Here is a 12,472-nt window from a genome sequence, read left to right on the forward strand (position 1 = left end):
ATTAAAGCTTTGTTGCTTTATTTTGCACGATTTACCACGTCTCTGAGTGCCGCTTCCTGTTTATTGCTGCATGTGCAGGAGTGCTGACCCCTTAAAGAAGGCACCAGAGCATCTATGACCATCTATGACTGGAGTGCCGGATCCTTTGCATGGATATATATATAATATATATATATATATATATATATATATATATATATATATATATATATAAGAGAGAGAGAGATATATAGAGAGAGAGATATATAGAGAGAGAGATATTAAAGATGCTGTCTTGAGATATATATAATCAAACATGCCCAAAGAGACATGAGTATACTGGGTCCTAGAGTCAAAACTATGTCGATTTCTGCTTGACGTGTCCTGTAGAATATGCAATGGACAGATGATGCCAACTTAAGTGGCATATGGAAGGCTGAGGATTGTGTGGAGAAGGGTTCTCGGACCTGGTCTCCGCGGCTATAGCTGGTAATTCTGATATTTTGCCTTATATTCCTGCACAGCCTAGGAAAGCACGTCATTATCAAATGCAGCCTTTCGAACAAAGAAACAAGAAAGTCCGAGGTGCGTCCTTTCTTGCCAGAGGCGGGGCCAGAGGAAAGAAGCTGTACAACACAGCTAGTTCCCAGGAACAGAAGTCCTCCCCGGCCTCTATGAAAATCCACTGCATGTCGCTGGGGCTCCACAGGCGGAGCTAGGCCCGGTGGGGGCACGCTTTCGTAAGTTCAGCCACAAGTGGGTTCACTCCCTGTTAGATCCCTGGGCAATAGATATTGTGTCTCAGGGATACAAGCTGGACTTTGAGAAGATGCCTCCTCACTGACGGCCCTGCCGGCTTCCCCCCACGAGAGGGAAACAGGGTTAACTGCAATTCACAAATTGTATCTTCAACAGGTGTTGGGGGTTTATTATTCGACCATGTGGTAGTCCCGAAACCAGACGGTTCGGTCAGACCCATATTGAATTTAAAATCCCTGAACATATACCTAAAAAGGTTAAAGTTCAAGATGGAATCGCTAAGAGTGGTCATTGCAAGCCTGAAAAGGGGGAGATTTTATGGTGTCTCGGGGCAAAAAGGAGGTATACCTTCATGTCCCCATTAATCCACCTCATCAGGCGTACCTCAGAATTGCGGTACGGGATTGTCATTACCAATTTCAGACGTTGCCGGTTGGTCTCTCCAAGGCCCCGAGAATATTCACCAAGGTAATGGCGGAAATGATGGTGCTCCTGCGGAAGCAAGGGGTCACTATTATCACGTACTTGGTCGATCTCCTCATAAAAGCGAGATCAAGAGAGCAGTTGCTGAACAGCGTACCACTTTCTCTGGAAGTGTAACGGCAACACGGCTGGATTCTATGTATTCCAAAGTCGCAGTTCGTTCCTACAGCTCATCTGCCTCCTCTAGGCATGATCATAGACACAGACCAGAAAAGGGTTTATCTCCCGATAGAGAGAGCTCAGGAGCTCGTGACACTGGTCAGAAATCTATTAAAACCAAAACGGGTGTCAGTGCATCACTGCACTCGAGTCCTGGGAAGGATGGTGGCATCATACGAGGCCATTCCCTTCGGCAGGTTCCATGCGAGGACCTTCCAATGGGACGTATTGGACAAGTGGTCCGGATCACATCATCTTCAGATGCATCGGTTAATCACCCTATCCCCCAGGGCCAGGGTGTCTCTCCTGTGGTGACTGCAGAGTGCTCACCTTCTCGAAGGTCGCAGATTCGGCATTCAGGACTGGGTCCGGGTGACCACGGATGCAAGCCTCCGAGGGTGGGGGGCAGTCACACAGGGAAGAAATTTCCAAGGGCGGTGGTCAAGTCAGGAGACTTGCCTTCACATCAATATCCTGGAATTAAGGGCCATATGCAACGCCCTAAGTCAAGCGGAGAACCTGCTTCGCGACAAATAGGTGCTGATTCAGTCAGACAACATCACAGCAGTGGCTCATGTGAACCGCCAAGGCGGCACAAGGAGCAGAGTGGCGATGGCAGAAGCCACCAGAATTCTTCGCTGGGCGGAGAATCACGTAAGAGCACTGTCAGCAGTGTTCATTCTGGGAGTGGACAACTGGGAAGCAGACTTCCTCAGCTGGCACAACCTCCACACGGGAGAGTGGGGACTTCATAAAGAAGTCTTCACGCAGATTGCAAGGCGGTGGGAACTGCCACAGGTGGACATGATGGCATCCCGCCTCAACAAAGAGCTACAGGGATATTGCGCCAGTTCAAGAGACCCTCAGGCGATTGCTGTAGACGCATTAGTGACACAGTGGGTGTTCCAGTCGGTTTATGTGTTTCCTCCTCTTCCTCTCATAACAAAGGTGCTGAGAATCATAGGAAAAGGAGGAGTGAGAACAATACTCATTGTTCCGGATTGGCCAAGAAGGACTTGGTATCCAGATCTGCAAGAAATGCTCACAGAGGACCCATAGCCTCTGCCTCTCAGACAGTACTTGTTGCAGCAGGGGCCCTGTCTGTTCCAAGACTTACCGCGGCTGCGTTGGTTGGCATGGCGGTTGAACGCCGGATCCTGGCAGAAAAAGGCATACCGGAGGAGGTTATTCCTACACTGATAAAGGCTAGGAAGGAGGTGACGGCTAAACATTATCACCGTATATGGTGAAAAAAAAAAAATGTTGCCTGGTGTGAGGCCAGGAATGCCCCTACGGAGGAATTCCAGCTGGGCCGTTTCCTTCACTTCCTACAGTCGGGAGTGACATTGGGCCTGAAATTGGGTTCCATTAGGGTCCAGGTTTCGGCCCTGTCCATTTTCTTTCAAAAAGAACTGACTTCTATTTCTGAAGTCCAGACGTTGTATAGGGAGTGCTGCATATTCAGCCCCCTTCTTGTGCCACCAGTGGCACCTTGGGATCTTAACATGGTGTTGAGTTTCCTGAAATCTCACTGGTTTGAGCCACTTAAGACCGTGAAGTTAAAATATCTCACGTAGAAAGTGGTCATGCTATTGGCCTTAGCTTCGGCTAGGCGTGTGTCAGAATTGGCGGCTTTGTCATGTAAAAGCCCCTATCTGGTTTTCCATATGGACAGGGCAGGATTACGGACTCGTCCGCAATTTCTGCCGAAGGTGGTGTCATCTTTTCATTTGAACCAACCTATTGTGGTGCCTGCGGCTACTCGTGACTTGGAGGATTCCAGGTTACTAGATGTAGTCAGGGCTTTGAAGATCGACGTTGCCAGAACGGCTAGAGTCAGGAAAACTGACTTTCTGTTTATCCTGTATGCATCCAACAAGCTGGGTGCTCCTGCTTCAAAGCAAACTATTGCTCGCTGGATCTGTAACACGATTCAGCAGGCTCATTCTGCGGCTGGATTGCCGCATCCAAAATCGGTAAAAGCCCATTCCACAAGGAAGGTGGGCTCTTCTTGGGCGGCTGCCCGAGAGGTCTCGGCATTATGCCGAGCAGCTACTTGGTGGGGTTCAAACACTTTTGCAAAATTCTACAAGTTTGATACCCTGGCTGAGGAGGACCATGTGTTTGCTCATTCGGTGCTGTAGAGTCATCCGCACTCTCCCGCCCGTTTGGGAGCTTTGGTATAATCCCATTGGTCCTTACGGAGTCCCCAGCATCCACTAGGACGTTAGAGAAAATAAGATTTTACTTACCGGTAAATCTATTTCTCGTAGTTGATGCTGGGCGCCCGTCCCAAGTGCGGACTTCTTCTGCAATACTTGTATATAGTTATTGCTTACATGAGGGTTATGTTATGGTTGCATCAGGTTTGTCTGATGCTATGTTGTTGTTCATACTGTTAACTGGGTAAGTTTATCACGAGTTATACAGTGTGATTGGTGTGGCTGGTATGAGTCTTACCCTGAATTCCAAAATCCTTTCCTTGTACTGTCAGCTCTTCCGGGCACAGTTTCCTTAACTGAGGTCTGGAGGAGGGGCATAGAGGGAGGAGCCAGTGCACACCAGTAGTCCTAATTCTTTCTTAAAGTGCCCTGTCTCCTGCGGAGCCCGTCTATTCCCCATGGTCCTTACGGAGTCCCCAGCATCCACTACAGACTACGAGAAATAGATTTACCGGTAAGTAAAATCTTATTTTTTAGGTGCATCCTAGCTACAGTCCCCAGTGGTGGAATACATAGTGCTGGACCCACAAGACTGTAGTCTGCTCTTACCGAGTGTATGTACAACATAGATAATATAACCAAAATGACTACAAAAAAAAAAAAAAAAAAAAACAGTTTTCATAAAACAGATTTCCATAGATAATTTACTGTTCAACATTTTCAAAAACTATCATGGCACTAGCGTTTATTTCTAGTAGAGCAGTACAGATGTTGTAATGGTTAGCATTACTGCCTCACAGCACTGAGGTCCTGGATTTAATTCCCACCACAGCCCTGTGTGGAGTTTGTATATTTTTCCTGTTGATTGCGTCGGTATATACTGGTATGTTAATTGGCTCCAAACAAAATAATAGATTGATCAGGTGAATCCAAGTGGTGCTTCTTGCAGCTGTAATATATGTTGTATGAGAGCTGTCAGATTTATTGGTGCTAGATCAGTCAATATAAAAACTGAGTGCAAATGACCAGAGAACTGATCAGCATGAGTGCACACCTCTACCATGTACATACACCAAGTAACACACGTGACTGCAGCCCTCTTTGTCTGAAATGCAAGCACACCACAAAGCTTATTTACACAGTCTGTAAAGTGATGAGGCTGGAATCTGAAATAATGGCTCACCGCGTGTTTACCCTCCTCTTTATCCCAGCTGCTTTCTGACCTGGTGATAAGTGGCAGGGCAACTCAGGAAGGGCAGGGAGGTCAGTAGGGATCTTATCTTGTCAAGGTGAAACCTTCCCCTGGGTACAAAATATTCAGCATAACACTTAAAATACCTCTAGTCTGAAATCCACACACACACACACACACACGTACGTACGTACGTACGTACGTGTAATCGAAACACACACACATATATACACACACACACAGACATACATATAGACATATAGATGTGTGTGTGTATATATATATATATATATACACACACACACACACACACACACACACATATATATATATAATAAGAATTTACTTACCGATAATTCTATTTCTCATAGTCCGTAGTGGATGCTGGGGACTCCGTAAGTACCATGGGGAATAGCGGCTCCGCAGGAGACTGGGCACAAAAGTAAAGCTTTAGAACTACCTGGTGTGCACTGGCTCCTCCCCCTATGACCCTCCTCCAAGCCTCAGCTAGGATACTGTGCCCGGACGAGCGTACACAATAAGGAAGGATTTTGAATCCCGGGTAAGACTCATACCAGCCACACCAATCACACCATATAACTTGTGATCTAAACCCAGTTAATAGCATGATAATAGAGGAGCCTCTAGAAAAGATGGCTCACTACAGCAATAACCCGATTTTTTGCACTATTAATGTATAAACTTCCTTTCCGCCCACTCTCCTTGGCAGTAGTGAGTTCATCATGGTATCCATTGCTTATATGAGACCCCGTCTCCTACTCAGCCCTATACATTACAACCATACCTCCTTGGGGACGCCCAACACCGTCCGATCTTGGAAGCTAAGCAAGGTTGGGCCCGGTCAGTACAAGGATGGGAGACCCCCTTGGGAGACCGGGTGTTGTAAATCCGGAGGCGCTGAGGTAGTTTTCGCCTTTTGGGATATCTCTTAAAATCATGGATAATGCTCTGCTCACATCACCATGGGCACTTCCTCCATGATGTCGACCTAGTTGTTATCTACATTACTTCAGCCTCCTGCGTAATTTCTACTCGCCTTCTGCGTAATTTCTACTCGCTCCTCCATCGCTCTTATTTAAACTACATTACACATTTTATGTATATATATCTTTTCTAGTTAATTCATAGCCCATCTATTCTGAGTATGATCCTTCTTAAATGCCATTTTCAGCTATTCAGACGCCTTATTTATTTATTTATTTATTTACATGCCTTTTATCGTTTTCGTTTTTATGTACCCCCCGGGGAGATGCATCACCTATGCAAAACCACCTCAAAGATGTACCCACAGCCAAACATAATTGACGAACATTGACATATGCAAACTGCAGCAGATTAATATCGCTGACATCAGCTCTTCATTCCGTCCTCTGACAACCCAAAAAATGGCCGCCGCCCATCAAAGGGACAATACACTGAAGATGGTCCCCGCAGCAGCACTACAACCAAGCTTGGATAACCAAAAAGATGGCCGCCGACTACAACCAAGCTTGGATAACCAAAAAGATGGCCGCCGTCTACAGAAGTGAAAGCACATCAGCTATCCGCATCGCACGGTGCCGAGCCGACGCATGCGCACAACGGACACAATCCAAACCGGAAGAGGGGCGGAAGTGGGGCGGAGATGACGTTCCACCCAGCCCGGACCGGAAGTTGACGGACTTTGTTGTCTTTTATGTTATAAACGTTATTATGACTACATGCAATATCGTTTTCACAATTGAATATACTATTTGGCCCCCTTACTCCATTCACTACATGTCTAGGTGTTTATTCATGTACTTTAATACCTCCACAGCAACTCACCAATTAACAAACAGGAAGTGATGTTGCTAACACCTCCCACAGCCAGGAGGTATAAATATGCTCTGTCTCTAGCCTCTCATTACCCCTTGATGAAGTCCATGAGGGACGAAACGCGTTGGGTACCACTCTGAACATACCTCCACTATTGAAGTTAAGCTACCTCTCTCTCATTTTTACCTATTTTTTATTCCTTTTTTATGCTCATCCTGCATTTTTTGTACTTGTTTTTATACTTATTGCTCTTGTTTCTATGGACCTTTCATTGATTTTTGGTATATGTGTTACAACTTTTTAGCCTCAACTCTGCTGCTTTTATACCAGATTTTATTGATTAGGTTGCATTTTTTAAAATTGTTTACAAGTTTTAAAATAACTATATACCCTATATATAACACCCCCCCCCCTTTTTTTAGTGCATTGTATTCTGAGAATAAATTTAATTTTTATTTATTTATTGAACACCTGGCTTTTACATTATTATTTCGACACCTTTGGTCGCTTGTAAGTACCTCATCCTTCCGTACCCATATATATATATATATATATATATATATATATATATATACATACACACACACACACACACACACACACACACATATATATATATATAATAGGAATTTACTTACCGATAATTCTATTTCTCATAGTCCGTAGTGGATGCTGGGGACTCCGTAAGTACCATGGGGAATAGCGGCTCCGCAGGAGACTGGGCACAAAAGTAAAGCTTTAGAACTACCTGGTGTGCACTGGCTCCTCCCCCTATGACCCTCCTCCAAGCCTCAGCTAGGATACTGTGCCCGGACGAGCGTACACAATAAGGAAGGATTTTGAATCCCGGGTAAGACTCATACCAGCCACACCAATCACACCATATAACTTGTGATCTAAACCCAGTTAATAGCATGATAATAGAGGAGCCTCTAGAAAAGATGGCTCACTACAGCAATAACCCGATTTTTTGGTAACAATAACTATGTACCAGTATTGCGGACAATCCGCACTTGGGATGGGCGCCCAGCATCCACTACGGACTATAAGAAATAGAATTATCGGTAAGTAAATTCTTATTTTCTCTGACGTCCTAGTGGATGCTGGGGACTCCGTAAGTACCATGGGGATTATACCAAAGCTCCCAAACGGGCGGGAGAGTGCGGATGACTCTGCAGCACCAAATGAGAGAACTCCAGGTCCTCCTCAGCCAGGGTATCAATTTTGTAGAATTTTACAAACGTATTTGCTCCTGACCAAGTAGCTGCTCGGCAAAGTTGTAAAGCCGAGACCCCTCGGGCAGCCGCCCAAGATGAGCCCACCTTCCTTGTGGAATGGGCTTTTACAGATTTTTGGCTGTGGCAGGCCCGCCACAGAATGTGCAAGCTGAATTGTACTACAAATCCAACGAGCAATAGTCTGCTTAGAAGCAGGAGCACCCAGCTTGTTGGGTGCATACAGAATAAACAACGAGTCAGAATTTCTGACTCCAGCCGTCTTGGAAACCTATATTTCCAGGGCTCTGACAACGTCTAGCAACTTGGAGTCCTCCAAGTCCCTAGTAGACGCAGGCACCACAATAGGTTGATTCAGGTGAAACGCTGAAAACCACCTTAGGGAGAAACTGAGGACAAGTCCTCAATTCCGCCCTGTCCGAATGGAAAATCAGATGAAGGCTTTTACAGGATAAAGCCGCCAATTCTGACACGCACCTGGCCCAGGCCAGGGCCAACAGCATGACCACTTTCCATGTGAGATATTTTAACTCCACATATTTAAGTGGTTCAAACCAATGTGACTTTGGGAACCCAAAAACTACATTTAGATCCCAAGGTGCCACTGGAGGCACAAAAGGAGGCTGTATATACAGTACCCCTTTCACAAACGTCTGAACTTCAGGGACTGAAGCTAGTTCTTTTTGGAAGAAAATTGACAGGGCCGAAATTTGAACCTTAATGGACCCCCATTTCAGGCCCATAGACACTCCTGTTTGCAGGAAATGTAGGAATCGACCTAGCTGAAAATTCCTCCGTCGGGGCCTTACTGGCCTCGCACCCCGCAACATATTTTCGCCAAATGCGGTGATAATGTTTTGCGGTTATATCTTTCCTGGCTTTGATCAGGATAGGAATGACTTCATCCGGAATGCCTTTCTCCTTCAGGATCCGGCGTTCAACCGCCATGCCGTCAACCGCAGCCGCGGTAAGTCTTGGAACAGACAGGGTCCTTGCTGGAGCAGGTCCCTTCTTAGAGGTAGAGGCCACGGATCCTCCGTGAGCATCTCTTGAAGTTCCGGTTACCAAGTCCTTCTTGGCCAATCCGGAGCCACGAATATAGTGCTTACTCCTCTCCATCTTATAATTCTCAGTACCTTGGTATGAGAGGCAGAGGAGGGAACACATACACTGACTGGTACACCCACTGTGTTACCAGAGCGTCTACAGCTATTGCCTGAGGGTCCCTTGACCTGGCGCAATACTTGTCGAGTTTTATAAACATGTGGAAGACTTCTGGGTGAAGTCCCCACTCTCCCGGGTGGAGGTCGTGTCTGCTGAGGAAGTCTGCTTCCCAGTTGTCCACTCCCGGAATGAATACTGCTGACAGTGCTATCACATGATTTTCCGCCCAGCGAAGAATCTTTGCAGCTTCTGCCATTGCCCTCCTGCTTCTTGTGTCACCCTGTCTGTTTACGTGGGTGACTGCCGTGATGTTGTCCGAATGGATCAACTCCGGGTGACCTTGAAGCAGAGGTCTTGCTGAGCTTAGAGCATTGTAAATGGCCCTTAGCATCAGGATATTTATGTGAAGTGATGTCTCCAGGCTTGACCATAAGCTCTGGAAATTCCTTCCCTGTGTGACTGCTCCCCAGCCTCGCAGGCTGGCATCCGTGGTCACCAGGACCCAGTCCTGAATGTGCGGCCCTCTAGAAGATGAGCACTCTGCAACCACCACAGGAGAGACACCCTTGTGCTTGGTGACAGGGTTATCCGCTGATGCATCTGAAGATGCGACCCGGACCATTTGTCCAGCAGGTCCCACTGGAAAATTCTTGCGTGGAATCTGCCGAATGGGATTGCTTCGTAGGAAGCCACCATTTTTCCCAGAACCATTTTATTGATGTACTGAGACTTGGCTCGGTTATAGGAGGTTCCCGACTAGCTCGGATAACTCCCTGACTTTCTCCTCCGGGAGAAACACCTTTTTCTGGACTGTGTCCAGGATCATCCCTAGGAACAGAAGACGAGTCGTCGGAATCAGCTGCGATTTTGGAATATTGAGAATCCAATCGTGCTGCCGCAACACTACCTGAGATAGTGCTACACCGACCTCCAACTGTTCCCTGGATCTTACCCTTATCAGGGAATCGTCCAAGTAAGGGATAACTAAAATTCCCTTCCTTCGAAGGAATATCATCATTTCGGCCATTACCTTGGTAAAGACCCGGGGTGCCGTGGACCATCCATACGGCAGCGTCTGAAACTGATAGTGACAGTTCTGTACCATAAACCTGAGGTACCCTTGGTGAGAAGGGTAAATTGGGACATGAAGGTAAGCATCCTTGATGTCCCGAGACATCATGTAGTCCCCTTCTTCCAGGTTCGCAATCACTGCTCTGAGTGACTCAATCTTGAATTTGAACCTCCGTATGTAAGTGTTCAAGATTTTAGATTTAGAATCCGTCTCACCGAGCCGTCCGGCTTCGGTACCCCAACAGTGTGGAATAATACCCCGTTCCCTGTTGCAGGAGGGGTACCTTGATTATCACCTGCTGGGAATACAGCTTGTGAATGGCTTCCAAAACTGCCTCCCTGTCAGAAGGAGACATCGGTAAAGCCGACTTTAGGAAACGGCGAGGGGGAGACGTCTCGAATTCCAATTTGTACCCCTGAGATATCACCTGAAGGATCCAGGGGTCTACTTGCGAGTGAGCCCACTGCGCGCTGAAATTCATTGAGACGGGCCCCCACCGTGCCTGATTCTGCTTGTAAAGCCCCAGCGTCATACTGAGGGCTTGGCAGAGGCGGGAGAGGGCTTCTGTTCCTGGGAACTGGCTGATTTCTGCAGCCTTTTTTCCTCTCCCTCTGTCACGGGGCAGAAATGAGGAACCTTTTGCCCGCTTGCCCACGAAAAGACTGCGCCTGATAATACGGCGTCTTCTTACGTTGAGAGGCGACCTGGGGTACAAACGTGGATTTCCCAGCTGTTGCCGTGGCCACCAGGTCTGAAAGACCGACCCCAAATAACTCCTCCCCTTAATAAGGCAATACTTCCAAATGCCGTTTGGAATCCGCATCACCTGACCACTGTCGTGTCCATAACCCTCTACTGGTAGAAATGGACAACGCACTTAGACTTGATGCCAGTCGGCAAATATTCCGCTGTGCATCACGCATATATAGAAATGCATCTTTTAAATGCTCTATAGGCAATAATATACTGTCCCTATCTAGGGTATCAATATTTTCAGTCAGGGAATCCGACCACGCCATCCCAGCACTGCACATCCAGGCTGAGGCGATTGCTGGTCGCAGTATAACACCAGTATGTGTGTAAATACATTTTAGGATACCCTCCTGCTTTCTATCAGCAGGATCCTTAAGGGCGGCCATCTCAGGAGAGGGTAGAGCCCTTGTTCTTACAAGCGTGTGAGCGCTTTATCCACCCTAGGGGGTGTTTCCCAACGCACCCTAACCTCTGGCGGGAAAGGATATAATGCCAATAACATATTAGAAATCATCAGTTGTTATCGGGGGAAACCCACGCTTCATCACACACCTCATTTAATTTCTCAGATTCAGGAAAACTACAGGTAGTTTTTCCTCACCGAACATAATACCCCTTTTTGGTGGTACTCGTATTATCAGAAATGTGTAAAACATTTTTCATTGCCTCAATCATGTAACGTGTGGCCCTACTGGAAGTCACATTTGTCTCTTCACCGTCGACACTGGAGTCAGTATCCGTGTCGGCGTCTATATCTGCCATCTGAGGTAACGGGCGCTTTAGAGCCCCTGACGGCCTATGAGACGTCTGGACAGGCACAAGCTGAGTAGCCGGCTGTCTCATGTCAACCACTGTCTTTTATACAGAGCTGACACTCCTTCCAACAGTTCATCCACTCAGGTGTCGACCCCCTAGGGGGTGACATCACTATTACAGGCAATCTGCTCCGTCTCCACATCATTTTTCTCCTCATACATGTCGACACAAACGTACCGACATACAGCACACACACAGGGAATGCTCTGATAGAGGACAGGACCCCACTAGCCCTTTGGGGAGACAGAGGGAGAGTTTGCCAGTACACACCAGAGCGCTATATATATATACAGGGATAACCTTATATAAGTGTTTTTCCCCTTATAGCTGCTGTATCTTTTAATACTGCGCGTAATTAGTGCCCCCCTCTCTTTTTTAACCCTTTCTGTAGTGTAGTGACTGCAGGGGAGAGCCAGGGAGCTTCCCTCCAACGGAGCTGTGAGGGAAAATGGCGCCAGTGTGCTGAGGAGATAGGCTCCGCCCCCTTATCGGCGGCCTTATCTCCCGTTTTTCTATGTATTCTGGCAGGGGTTAAATTCATCCATATAGCCCAGGGGCTATATGTGATGCATTTTTTTTGCCATCCAAGGTGTTTTTATTGCGTCTCAGGGCGCCCCCCCCCCAGCGCCCTGCACCCTCAGTGACCGGAGTGTGAAGTGTGCTGAGAGCAATGGCGCACAGCTGCAGTGCTGTGCGCTACCTTGTTGAAGACAGGACGTCTTCTGCCGCCAATTTTCCAGACCTCTTCTGTCTTCTGGCTCTGTAAGGGGGCCGGCGGCGCGGCTCTGGGACCCATCCATGGCTGGGCCTGTGATCGTCCCTCTGGAGCTAATGTCCAGTAGCCTAAGAAGCCCAATCCACTCTGCACGCAGGTGAGTTC

At 47.2% G+C, this 12,472-nt stretch overlaps 1 protein-coding gene and 1 pseudogene across 1 annotated transcript in view; one reads left to right on the plus strand and one right to left on the minus strand.

The window, feature by feature from the left end:
- The window catches only part of RB1 (RB transcriptional corepressor 1), a 593,146-nt gene that overhangs the window by 134,496 nt on the left and 446,178 nt on the right, over nucleotides 1-12,472 (minus strand). The window lies entirely within an intron of this gene.
- On the plus strand, nucleotides 5,526-5,644 carry LOC135051657 (5S ribosomal RNA; annotated as a pseudogene).

Source organism: Pseudophryne corroboree, chromosome 2 (genome assembly GCF_028390025.1).
Source record: "Pseudophryne corroboree isolate aPseCor3 chromosome 2, aPseCor3.hap2, whole genome shotgun sequence".
Lineage (NCBI taxonomy): Eukaryota > Metazoa > Chordata > Amphibia > Anura > Myobatrachidae > Pseudophryne > Pseudophryne corroboree.